The sequence below is a fragment of the Haliotis rubra genome, unplaced genomic scaffold, assembly GCF_003918875.1.
Source record: "Haliotis rubra isolate DU_JTF1 unplaced genomic scaffold, ASM391887v1 Scf367, whole genome shotgun sequence".
Classification (NCBI taxonomy): Eukaryota; Metazoa; Mollusca; class Gastropoda; order Lepetellida; family Haliotidae; genus Haliotis; species Haliotis rubra.
The window spans coordinates 873,488-886,924 of NW_025767043.1; the positions used below are offsets into that span (position 1 = coordinate 873,488).

The following is a 13,437-nucleotide window of genomic DNA, read 5'->3' on the forward strand; positions in this document are numbered from 1 at the left end:
AAAACTTAAACTAAAATTCGTTATACACCACATGAAACTCAACAGCCGGGCAGTAAATTATATAAGACACCCGTGTTGGATGATGGCTAGATGTGAAGCCAGCATGAAATGGTCACTAGATGGTGCTGTATTTGACACGGGTAATGTTACATGACCTCCTAACAGGCGGTTGTTTCAGCCCTTTACTGATTATAATGTTTTTTATCAAACCCAATTATAAGTGATATCCGCGAAGATCCGGATAAGAATTGATTTTCAGCAACCTATGCTTATCGTAAGAGGCGACTAACGGGATCGGGTGGTCAGGCTGGCTGACACATATCACTGGGTTGTCTGGTCCACATAGCTGGAATATTGCTGATTTGGGCGTTAAACAACATACAGACAAAATAATTATCAAGCGCATTCTTTCTTTAGACCGGCATTCTGCCCAGCAGTTATAACCAAATTCACTGGGAAGCTTGTCACATGTATATATTGTGAAAAAAATGTTTTTCTCAATATAACCTACATTAGTGCCTGGTTTCAAACCCCAGAGTGCATCTAAAACTAGCATGATAATCAAATTTAAGGTTACTGTATCTAAAAAAACCTCAGCTGACAAAACAAATGTCTATATGTCATAATCGAAATTTGCCAGGAATTTTATCATCTCCTCGTATCTACCCAACAGGATTTCACATTACTCTTTCGTTTTCCCCTGCCACGATCTGAAGCCAACGATGGGGGTATTGAAATACATCTTTGTAGGTTAGTACATGCACATTGGGCCTGTATTGCTAGCGTGCTTTGGTGCTAGCGTGGTAAGTCTTGATGTATACATTGTCATTAGCGCCTTTGTAAATGCCAGGCAGTCATCTTGTTAACAAGAGGGGAGGTAACTGTTTGATCCTATACTACTCAACATTTTAGACGGATAGTGCGGATGAACCTGGTTGCTTGGTGATGTTGACGTACGACTAGGAAGCAATGAGGCAAATGACGAATATTGAGATTCATTTCAAGTTATACTACACAAACGTTAACGTAAATGTCTACGTGAGAGAGAGAGTGTGTGTGTGTGTGTGTGTGTGTGTGTGTGTGTGTGTGTGCGTGTGTGCGCGCGCGCGCGTGTGTGTTGAATTATAGAAGATCTCGACTTGGCAACAGGTGTTCCACAGGTTAAGAGTGGGTATCGAACTTCGTTCTCTATGATTTGATAGGCAGGCTGACAATACATTCATACTTTGTAACACACGTACTGCGACATACAGGTTCTAAAGGTCACCAGCTTGCAAGGACATGATCGATACTACTCAACGCGCGATAGGGATACCGTGATTCTCTTACGAAAGTTACCCGTGAAAAACCGCGTTAGAATTGTTTATCAGTAACCCATGCTTGTCGTATGAAGCGACTAACGGGATCAGGTGGTCAGGCTCACTGACTTGGTTGACACATGTCATCGTATCCCAATTGCGTAGATCGATGCTCATACTGTTGATCACTAGATTGTCTGGCCCAGACTCGATTGTTTACAGACCGCCGCCATATAGCTGGAATATTGCTCATTGCGGCGTAAAACTAAACTCACTCACTCACCCTTCCGGATAATGGAGAGCGGCGTTAACAAACAACCAAACCAAAGTCTTACATCCACGTATATAAGGTGAGGTGAGGATATAGAATAGTTGTGTATGTATGTGTATGTGTGTTTGTGTGTATGTGTATGTATGTGTGTGCGTTCGTGTGGCTGCTGTTACCTATCGTCCGGCCTATTGGCGCATTCATAGTTCTCGGACACAATGCCCTAGTTTAACGTGTCCAGTCGTTGTTCCACCCGCCAAATGAAGCTACCAAGAAGGGTAACAATAACTATCATATATAACCTCTGTCGGTAGGACGCTGCCGGGATCGAATTGACGACCTCCCGCTCTCCCGCCAGACGATTTGTCAACAGAACAATGGAGACGTTCAAAACGTGCGTGAATGTTATCTTTTCTTACATCATTTAAGTTATGTGACATGTTCCAATCCTATTCCTAAAACGACATCTTCAATAAACAGTAAAATGTAGAATATCCCTTTCAAAAATTGAGTAGGATGTCATCGCACAAAGAGTGAGAAAACAAACTGTACGTCTGCAACTAGTGAGTGAGTTAAGTTGTACGCAGCTTCTAGCAATATTCCAGAAATATCACGGCGGGGGACACCAAAATGGGCTTCACTCATTGTTCATATTTGGGGAATTGAATGTCTTCGGCGTGACGAGCGAACGCTTTAACCGCTGCGCTACCCCACCGCCCCGTCACGACGAAGATCAAAGTTCGATTCCGCAAACGGACATAACAGGCGAAGGTCATTTCTGCTGTTCTCCGTCATGATAGCGCTGGAATAGTGTTAAAAGCGACGTGAAACTATACTAGCTAATTCTTCAACAACATGTAGTGCCTACATATGTGATGCTCCGAACATATACATTCGAACAGTGTACATGAAATCTGCAACGTAGCGTCCTACGATTACAAATGTTCCAAAGCATACATCCCTTTAAATATACTGAAGACGTTGGAAGCAAACAGTTCTTGTTTATTTTTATCGAGAGTTAATGGTTGTAAATCATGCACAAAGAAACACGATTCATGGACATATTTCGATCTAATTTGCAATTCTCAGGATATAAAGTGTCTCAAATGAAATGAGCATATTGTAACCTTGTTTCCAAAGACAAATAAATCACTCATAATGTAATCTATGTAATCACTCATAATGTAATGACACGAAATGAAGAATGCCTCTTTGAGCATATTGTAAATGCCCTACGCATGAATACGGGTTGACCCCGACATGTTTTGTAATTCCTTTAAAGTCATTGGTCATTATAATTCATATGAATAGGTGTTATTTTGTCACCAGCATACATCAATTCATATTAAATGCCTTTACCGTCTGACTTTCAAGTGTGATTATTATAAAATCCTATCGCAGAGCAGACAAAAACTAGTCTTGGTGTCAATTCATCAGAACGTGGTCGAATCTAACTGGTTTAATCAAGAGCAGCGTGGAACAAATTGCATTAAGAATTCTTTAAAAAGAAACTACTTAAGTGTCATATATCCTGAAGATAAAGCTTCTCGTTGCTGGCTATTGTCTCTGTACCTTGCAATATCGTTTTCGATCAGAAGTCTCATTCCGTTGTTGCCATACACGGTTCATTTTTATTGAAGCCAACGTGCCCACGTCTCCAATCTAGGGCGTCCCAGCAATAGTGGGAGAGTTTTTAATTAATTTCGTTTGATCCTCGAAACCAGATGTTCAATATGATATGGAGATCGTCATGCTTAGGACCTCGGGGTTGCAGAAGCTGAGGGATACAGGTTGCTGTGCTCTCTATATAATAATGTCCCTTGGCCATAGTTATTTTGGTTTTCGGTTCAGTTGAGGGCAGATTGGCTTTCATTTTCTAACCTTCCTGTTAAGTAACTTATCATGGGTTTAACGGAAGGGTAATTGGCGATAGTGTAGGTTAGCACAACACAGAACAACAAAACACAGCACAGCACAGCACAGCACACTCGATATGGCTTAAAAGTATTGCTGACGAAACAATCTAATTCATGTATTGAATTTCACATGATAGTGCATACAGCATTTCGTTACAGACTATCACAAATTGAACAGACACAAATCATTTTCCGTTTTTTTAACGTGTTTAGGTTCAAACACTGACACATTTAGGTTTACCTCACATTCTTACCAGAAATGGACCATTACACATATAAGTATACTTGATGTTGTGTTCAAATATGTTGTCCAGTTACACATACTCGTATTCTTGGTAAAAAATCTCATTTTATATCGGTATCCATATTTACACTACAGAACAGTTCTAATGCATCTTCTGTAGCTATTAACCAAACCGGGCATATCTGTTCATGTAAGCTCGAAGGTGAATTAGAAACAGAATGAATCTCATTTGGTGCTATTCATGAATGGTAACAGGTGATAGTTGTCTGGAAGCACAACTGTTCTCTTAATACCAAGGACATCGTCAACAACAATGGACCCACATGCATAACCGTTAGCAGCGTTCCAGCGCAAGTTGTCTATTCAATAGATGTCGAATTATTCATGAAAGCAGGAGGAAGAAAAACCTCGTTAAATAGTACATGCATATCAATAAGCCTTGTGATATCACCCATTCTGTGTTAACGTCAAACACTAATTATTATCCCTATGAGTCGATAATGAGCTCTGGGCTATGTGATCAATGCTTGGCGATTCTTGGACGCAGGTGGTTATCTGACCTACGAGTTCACGTTCTGTGTCATAGATCTACAGCTAAGGAAACAGGTGCTCGTGGCTCCTTCATCCATGGTACAACCTTACACCGTCACTTTCATCTCTACTAAACTTAATTCAGAACTCTTTGATATTTGTACAACAGACATCTACTTTTGAACATTGGACACCATAACACCAGTTGAATATGATATCACTACGTACAATATTCAGATTGTGGGCGGAAATTCCAACTCCAGATTCATAGCTTAGCTCCAAGAATAGCTATATGCTTTTATAAAAAGAATTGCCATTCTTAAACATTTGTAAAGTTTAAATTCAGTTCTACATGGGTCTGTTGAATACGCGTATCAACAAACCGTTTAAGCGCTGATGTTTCTTTCTTGCAAAATAATGTTAAAATAACAGACGACATTTTTAAACAATGAACAATGTAAACATTTGGAAAATTTCTGTTATAGCCACATGAGGTGAATTAATTTTCAAAATGAAACGCTTAATATTGTTGAATGTGTTACAACTCGGCACAATTATTACACATGAATGGATAAATAACAACAATAGCTCGTACAGTCGCAACATCAGAAATGTACTTAGCTGAATGTAGAAAATGCGGGCGCCACTTTACAAAATACTTCAAAGATATGACCATACCTCCTAGTGTTAACGCCCAGCATGCCTAATTCCAACCCATGTATTTCAGAGAGAAAGTAAATACAGAGTTTACTTGCATAAGAGATTATAAACCTTGTTTGAAACTCCTTAAAGAGTAATACAGGTAATGTACGTGGCATAGTTCGCTATCCCAGCTTAAGTAAAGCTTTTAGTTCGACTATATTGTCATTGTGTTTACATACCTTCAGCCAAAACATTGCCAACATTAGTAAGCTCCGAATGAGAATCCATTAATTCCAAGTAAAGGGAAGTTGTAAATTCCACTGATGGGAGGCGATCGGGATAAGGCAAATTAGGAACAGTCTTGATAGTACAACTCTGAACAAGAGAATAAGGCTCAACAGCCGGCGCTCGGCTGCTACGGAACGATCGATGCCAGTCATTCTATAGTCAGAGGGATTTGGTGGGAGGTTTCATCGTAAAGAGAAACTTGGTTTCAGCATAGGGCACTTTACATTTGCACGGAGAGAGGGACGAATCGGCGCTTAGAGTGATACTTGACTATGCTGAGGAGCGTCTATTTGAACATACTGAGTATTGAAATGAGAAGAGGAGAATGACTCGAGTTTGCGAGTTACTGGTATGATAATAAGGGGTTCTGGATCATGATTGTTGTTTGGATTTGAATAATAAGTACCTGTTCCCCTTGTTAAAATGAATTCCTCTTGGGTAAGACAAATTACGCTATTGATCAGGTGAAAGAGGTTCAGATGATTGTCGATTTAACTTTAGATAGCGCAATTGATCACAAGGTGTTTCACCGAATTTGCTACTGTAACCGTTTTAGGATCGGCATCACATGAATTTGAAAAAGTCTACGGGTGTGAAGATGAAGATGAAGATGAAGCGGGTGTTGGATCTTGGATGTAAACATATTTTCACTGCCCGGTGACTGACGAGGAAAAGAAGTTTGTTTTTTTCTGACAATTTTTTTTTCAGTTACAATTTCTTTTCTCCTGAGACACGCGGTATTTGTGAAGACAAACGAAAATACGAACACATCTGCAGAGATTATGACAGAATTCTATTAAATCTCTAAGCGTAAACTCTCTCTCTCTCTCTCCGTCTCTCTCTCTCTCTCTCTCTCTCTCTCTCTCTCTCTCTCTCTCTCTCTCTCTCTCTCTCACACACACACACACACACACACACACACACACACACACGATCTCTCTCTGATATTTGTTATAGAAGAGTTATCCGATATCGCTGTAACAATTCCTAACAATTACGGAACACCATTTCGGATCCATCCATGGCCTGCAAACGTTTCCGTTTTCAGTGCACGGACGTCAGCACAATCTGAATGACGTCAAGTCTACCTCGAGGAACAAGCAGCAACAGTTTACTGAATTCACGGGTGTTCCCTAGCTACATATGACTCAGTATAACAGAACAGTACATTCATATCGACCTTACAGTGATTGGTATTCTCTTCTCAGAGGTAGGTCACAGGTGGTCTAGTTCATGGTGGTCTTCTGTGGCATCGAAAGAGTTTTAACCCTTTGGCGTAGCAATGATTGTGAGTCCCGATCCATGATTTTCCTTACTATTTATTCTCAATGTGTCTGAACTGTACCGTTTTCGCTGTGCTCGGTGTTCTCACTTCATCTGAGCCCGCCAGTTATACATGTCTGAGATTTACATCAATTCAAGGTCTAAATTTGCGTTGGTACTGTCACCTTCAGGGATGCTATAATGTCCTCAGTAGCCCATGCATGTCGCAGGAATCGACGAACGGAACTTGATGAACAAACTCACTGTGAAAGTCATCGAATCTCAGCTGCGCAGATCGATGCTCATTGTGATAAATAGATGACCATCATCATCATGTGAATCACTGGATTGTCTAGTCCAGTCTCAAGTATACATATCGTTATGAGGGTGAATCAAGGCATCGATTCCATTGTAACCGGATCCTGACACAGATAAAGGCGGCAACACTCTACAGCGAATAGAGGCATATCAGACTATTGGGCATCAGCACAGCCTTACACTGTGTCCTTGACCTCGATATTGCACGCTTACATCATCCCCACCCACACACATCCAATAATAATAACAAATATACAAATATAAATATAATACCAAATCTGAGAATCAGTTTCGTTGCAGGAATGAATGGATATAAGTTCGTATTACATACTGCTAATTTCCATACACTTTTCTCGTGTTTGCTCATTTATAACAAACGACCACGGTGAGATTTGCATAAGCCTAACAATTTCTGGCTTAAAGTGTCTGAGCTTATCATCTCGTTTGAGTACATCGTTCTTTATGTGTTGACGAAGTCAACCCAGTTATTGAAGATTGATGGATTTCACAATGATTTCCTAATTAACAGTAAATAAACCGCTGGTGGTGAAGATGAAATGATTTCATTACGGATGCAGCTGAGAGTATTTGCTTTCGACGAGATGGGATGAAATGAATTTGAAGATGAAACGTTTATTATCAATATATAAGGTACATTAGTATGAAAAAGAGATTTATTTTTAAAATATTTATGGACAGGCTGCTATCTTTTCACGGTAATTCCCCAAAGGATCAATCAATTCGCGATAAAATGGAATTATTCAGATAAGAACTTAGAACAAACCAAGGGATCGACCACGGCTGTTAACAAAGTTGTGTGTTATTTCAGAGCAGTGCCTGGGGCTTGATTGGACATATTTTTGACAAATTCGAACCAGCCTGTTTGATCTTACCCAACGTGTAGGACATAAAACGACCTGAAATATTATATTTTAAACACTGAGAAGACACTGATGTTTTAATTATATAACGGCGGTCTGTAAATAATCGAGTCTGAACAAGACAGTGATCAACAGCATAAGAATCGATCTACGAAAATGGGAACCGATGACATGTGTCAACCAAGTCAGCGTGCCTGACCACCCGGTCCTGTTAGTCGCCTCATACGACAAGAATGGGTTACTGAAATCAATTCTAGCCCGGATCTTCACAGGTTGTACGTACTATGAGCCGATGAGGACTTGGCCAAAACAGGTATCGTAGTAAAACAATACTCCCGTTTACTTGCATAGACTTGTAAATAACAAAAGGTCAAACAAACGAATTAATGCCATCATTCACTACCCGGGGAGTTTAAAAAGGTCAGCAGAACAACGACTGTGAGTAATTGTCAACAGATCTAATAAAGAATGGATCGGATTGAAACAAAGCGTGTCAAATTTGAATCAGGTGATAAATCACTATTAAAGTCACGGATAGCGTGTATTTACATGAAGTATTAGACTGGAGTGCATATACAGAGTGAATGAAGCTATATGTTGGGCTGAGATAGCTATACCAACATCACGACCTATCAGTCCAGTCTGGAGGAAATGGACGTGATTCGCTTCCTTCTCTTCATACCTTTCGTGAAACCCTCAAGTAAGAGTTGTGTTCACAAAACCAGAAGACCAGTGACGATCCGGGTTAGAGTGTGTCTTCTGTAACTTGTAAGAGGCGGCTTACGAGATCGGGTGGTCAGGCTCGCTGATTTCGTTGACACATGTCATCGTATCCCAATTGGTTTGATCGATACTCATATCATTGGTCACTGGATTGTCTGGTCCACAATTGATTATGTACAGACGGCCGCCATATAGCTGGAATATTGTTGGGTGCGGCGTTAAACAACAAACAAAAAACCCCAAAACAAACCAAAAGTCAACCAATATCATCATTCTGACAGTATATGATAAGTTGGTCTACTGTGTCCACCTGCTAAGAATACAAGTGTTTTGACTACTAACATTTGTGCAGAAATGCTTTAAACCTCTCCTCCTCGACACTGAATCCATTACCATACACTTTATCGACATGGTAACAGATGCCATGTACGCATGTTTGTTTTATCGATAGTACATATGTCTTATTTAGACATTAATCAAATTCCACTTCCCTATCAACAGGAGCCAGGTTGTGATGTTGACATAGCTTGTCAGGGGCTCAGCACCCCATTCAGATAAAGCATATCACAATGACCTGTTTCACTACCAATTAGCCTTGCACATATCTCTACGGTAATATTGATAGTGTTAATGATAATTTCTTAAAAACAAAAATAGAAATAACACACCGTCCCTTCATGAAAATGGTTTGAACTGACTCTTTTTCTAGACTTGACTCTTCAAAGGATAGACTTACTGTACACCCATTAGCTTAATATTCAGTACAGCCTTGGAGCAAGGCTAAGTACTAATCTATTCAATCACCTATATCAATAGATGTACTTCCTTTGTCGTTAGGTCGCTTCCTTCCCACGCATTGTTGACGTGCTGCCCTTCCGGCTATGTCACCATTCAATCAGTTCAATCCTAATGGACCGCCTCCGTGGTGTAGTGGTTAGAGCGTCCGCCCGGAGAGCGGAAGGTCGCGGGTTCGATTCCCGGCCACGTCATAAATAAAAGACGTTAAAATATGGTACTTGTTGGTCCCTGCCTGGCGCTCGGCATTAATGGGTACAACAAGGACTGGTCGGCTCGGAGTCAGTATAATGTGTCTGAGTGGGGTATTCCTGCTTCACTGCGGCATGGTATCTCAGTGGGCTAGCACTATAAAACCAGCTTCAGTCTGGGCTAGTACAAGCAGCCGCACATACACATACACACGCATGCACGTCATCATATGAGCCTACTTTATAATGTGCTGCCTACAGAAAGTACTGTAGGCATAATGTTAACTCAGTTGTATGACTGAACCGCTATAGTTGTCCTGTTGTGCTTGTAGATGACCGTCAGTATAACAATCTAAAACAGTGTTTGTCAACATATTTCCGAATATAAAGGTCTATAATTTGCAGATTCCTGAGCAACTGCTAGTAAATAAAATACTGAGTGGAGAATTGAAATATTTATTAATGTGTAAACAATAACATGATAAAGAACAAACCAATAAATGTAAATCAAATGCATTTGTCGATTGTTGCTCTAAACGACCAGATGGGGGCTTCATTGTCCAATCAATATGAACATTGTCCCTATATCACAGGATAACCATGTTTAGCCATGCAGTACTTTCTGATCATCAAAAAGTATCATTTCAAGATTTCTTTGCATGCACATTTCGGTTGTTGAAACAGTGGAAGACACCTTTCAATAACCAAAAATTGCAAATAATTGAACCTGAGAGAATCAAGAATCATTATACCATTCGCCATGGAAGACCCAGTGCTAAATTGCTACGGCCGTTGAATCTGTCAACGGCAGTTAGATCTATGTCAATACATGACCCTTTTTAAAGTATGTGTTCATTTTCCATCAAGTAAATCTGCCTAAACCGTTCTTATTCATTCCGAACACAGGTTAATGGACAAAGGACCAAGTTATTAGGTAACTGATGCTCCGTAATCAGGAACATTTCTCACACACGACTTCCACATGTTCGATAAGCAGCTCATGTCGATAAGCTGATTTCTCCTAGTCTGATTTATGATAATAATGATTGTTAATGTAAGTCACCTGGATTATTATCATCCTTGCGGGTTGAACATGGTCTGTCTCATTATTCATTTATAGTTGGTTTGTTAAAAAACATCATTGACGTGTTTGCTGGCGTATGGAGTTTACTTGCACGTATAGTTTACTAAATGATGAATTACACAGATCGTCATACAACAGTTTGTGAAATATCTTCTTTGAGTGGCATTCAGAAGTTGGGGCAGTAGGTTTGTGAAATAGTGTGTCCAGATCCATGGCCTCTGTAAAACCTTCAGAATCTTTATGGTATACAGGTGGAGGAAATGCTGAAATTTGAGGCTTCAATGACAGAAATATGTCCGAAGTGATTTTAAACACTAAGCAGCTATTGTTGCTGATACAGGCACGGTATAATCGTAACCGAACACAAATCATAATCGAGATGTTCTTGACACTGAAATCGGAAATACCTAATACCGTACGCTTACATTGTTCTTTCTGATGAGACCACCCGTGAAGGTCCGGGTGGAATTGATTTTCAGCAAACCATGCTTATAGTAAGAGGCGACTAACGGGATCGAGTGGTCAGACTCATTGACTTGGTTGACATATGTCATCGTATCCACCCATCCAGACTCGATTATTTACAGACCGCCGCCATAGAGCTGGAACATTGTTGACTGCGGCGTAGAATTAAACTCACTCACTCGCTCTGATGACACTATGGTGACCTGCTTTCATTCTCAGCCGGCTGACATTAACGAAACCAGCAGCATAACAGCAGAACGTCGAGTTTATCTAACACAATGCCATATTGCTCTAATAATGCTAGCTGTGCAGCTGAAAATCAAAACTCGATTGGAATCACCTTATAAAGGTTTTGTAGATTTTAGAAAAGTGTTTCCACGGTCTTATCGAATAGCTAACGTCTAGTCGGAGGCAAGATTTGATAAAAAACCGGAACAGTGGCACTTCATTGCTTGCCCTGCTCAAGCGATCACACTGAACAAGCTCCGTACCTTCCCAGTGGAACCAAATGTCTATCAAATAGGATTTACTTACATTTACAAGCGTTCCAGAGGTCATAATCAATGACAAGGCGTTTTGTGAGGGATGGGTAAATGCATTATGTGGCCTTGTGCCGTCAAGAACCATGCCTGGGGCTTGTAAAGGGCAAGTGCCTATGTTCCATGTTGTGCCTGCAGTGCTGTGACAGCTGTAATCTCATCAAGATGTCTGAGACAAACACAAGTACGACGGTATCGTTCCTATATTATTCACTCCATTATTCAGGGTTTAAACATTCATGTTTCGCTTGTGGACTTGTCATGTTTCTGTTTGTGTTGTTTAACACTGAGGAAAACAATCCGTATGTGAAATAGAACTTGATCCTCTCGTTGGCGTCATCAGTCAGCGTGTTTAAGTCTGGATGGGTAGCGATTTCAGAAAATACTTCTTAACATTGTGTATTCTTCAATCTGGGTTTGATTGACGAGATCCAAACTGTCGAGATGACACACTGCTTAGTTAATAACATGTGAGTAAGTGAGTTATGGTTTTATGCCGCTTTTAACAATATTTCAACAATATCACAACAGTAGGGGACACCTAAAATTGGCTTCACACAGTGTACCCATGTGGGATTCGAACCGGGGTCTTCAGCGTGACGAGAGAATGCTTTTAATCATTAGGCTACTCCACCGCTCCACATGTTATAGATGTACAATAGATGGTATTTGTTCGGCGGCTGGGGAGTAAGAAAATAATACTTGAAAATGTCAGAAACGTAAGCTCAAGAAAGATAATTCATTTACTTTTCATATGACTATACCAGCGTTCGAATTAACGTCGGTCCCTAGGCCCGAAGCCGACTGAAAACCACTCGGACCCACAGCTTTTGTTTTCTCCTGGTCCTTATGGCCGACAGCTTTTTCATCCCCAAAAACTGGCCTATCTCTGTCTAAACATTCTGATTCAGACTTTTCAGTGAGTGAGGGAGTATGGGTTTACACCGCTTTTAGCAATATTCCAGCAATATCACGGCGGGGACACCAGAAATGGGCTTCACCCGTTGTACCAATGTGGGGAATCGAACCCGGGCCTTCAGCGGGAGGAGCGGACGCTTTAACCATTAGGCTACCCCACGGCCCCAGAAGACTTGGATCTTGACATGAATGTTGATTCTGTTGTAAATGAGACTAGTCAGTCAAAAGAGACAAATTAAACTCTTTAACTCAGTATGTTAGTTTGTCACAGTTTTTGTTTGCTGGGAATTACTTATATCGTAGCTAAAATATACGTAATACATATATTCTGATCAGGACCCTCAACCTTTTATGGTTCTGGGTCCTTAGGGCAGCATTTTAGGGTTAAGGGCAAACACTGGGCTATTCTGGATAATACATATACCTTCTTGATGCATTAAATGTCGATGAATGGTATGCATACCTATGTATGGATGGCTGTATGCCAATACCTAAGCCATATCGCAGAGATCTGTATGTGCATGTAATGGAAGCTGGGCCACGCAGAGCAGTCGTTTACTGATCAAGCAACAACTCATACCGTATAATGGCATTCAGGTATTAGGCGATGGAGCAGCCTGGTGCTTATACCGAACACGCTGAAAACCCGGGTTACATGAGCACAATGTGTGAAGTCCATTTCTGGTGTTCCCGTCGTAATATTGTTGGAATATTGTCGGCGTAAAATCATATTCATCCATTCACTCACCGGTTCAGGTGAACACGGTACCCATGCTAGCATAATTCCTGGATGTATTTCAAAGCCATGAGGTCATAGCCAGAGTGAGTCAGATCCAGAGACAATTTGAAATTAAAATTTATTTTTTTAGTTGTGGCTTTATGTTGGATGTTTTCATACGACGTATGAACCGCTGTCATTTATTCCTTAACCCTATGGGATGCAACCAAACACCGAGAATTACGGCGATTTTGACGGCAAGGCAGTGTTGGAATGAGGGAATGCTGTCGTCACAAAAATTGATTTCAGGTTATAATTTTCAGATTTCAAGTTTCGTTCACAAACTTATTCAAAA

General features: G+C 40.5%; 1 protein-coding gene across 3 annotated transcripts in view; it reads right to left on the minus strand.

Annotated features, from left to right (window-relative positions):
* Positions 1 to 13,437, minus strand: part of LOC124285722 (orexin receptor type 2-like) — a 104,329-nt gene that overhangs the window by 21,745 nt on the left and 69,147 nt on the right. For 2 of the 3 annotated variants that reach the window (XM_046722001.1, XM_046721999.1), the window contains exon 1: positions 5,139 to 5,312. The exons of the other annotated variant lie outside the window; for it this stretch is intronic. The gene's annotated coding sequence lies outside the window, so the exon portion shown is untranslated. Of the gene's footprint in view, positions 1 to 5,138; positions 5,313 to 13,437 lie in introns of those variants that run through there. 3 annotated transcript variants of the gene reach the window in all.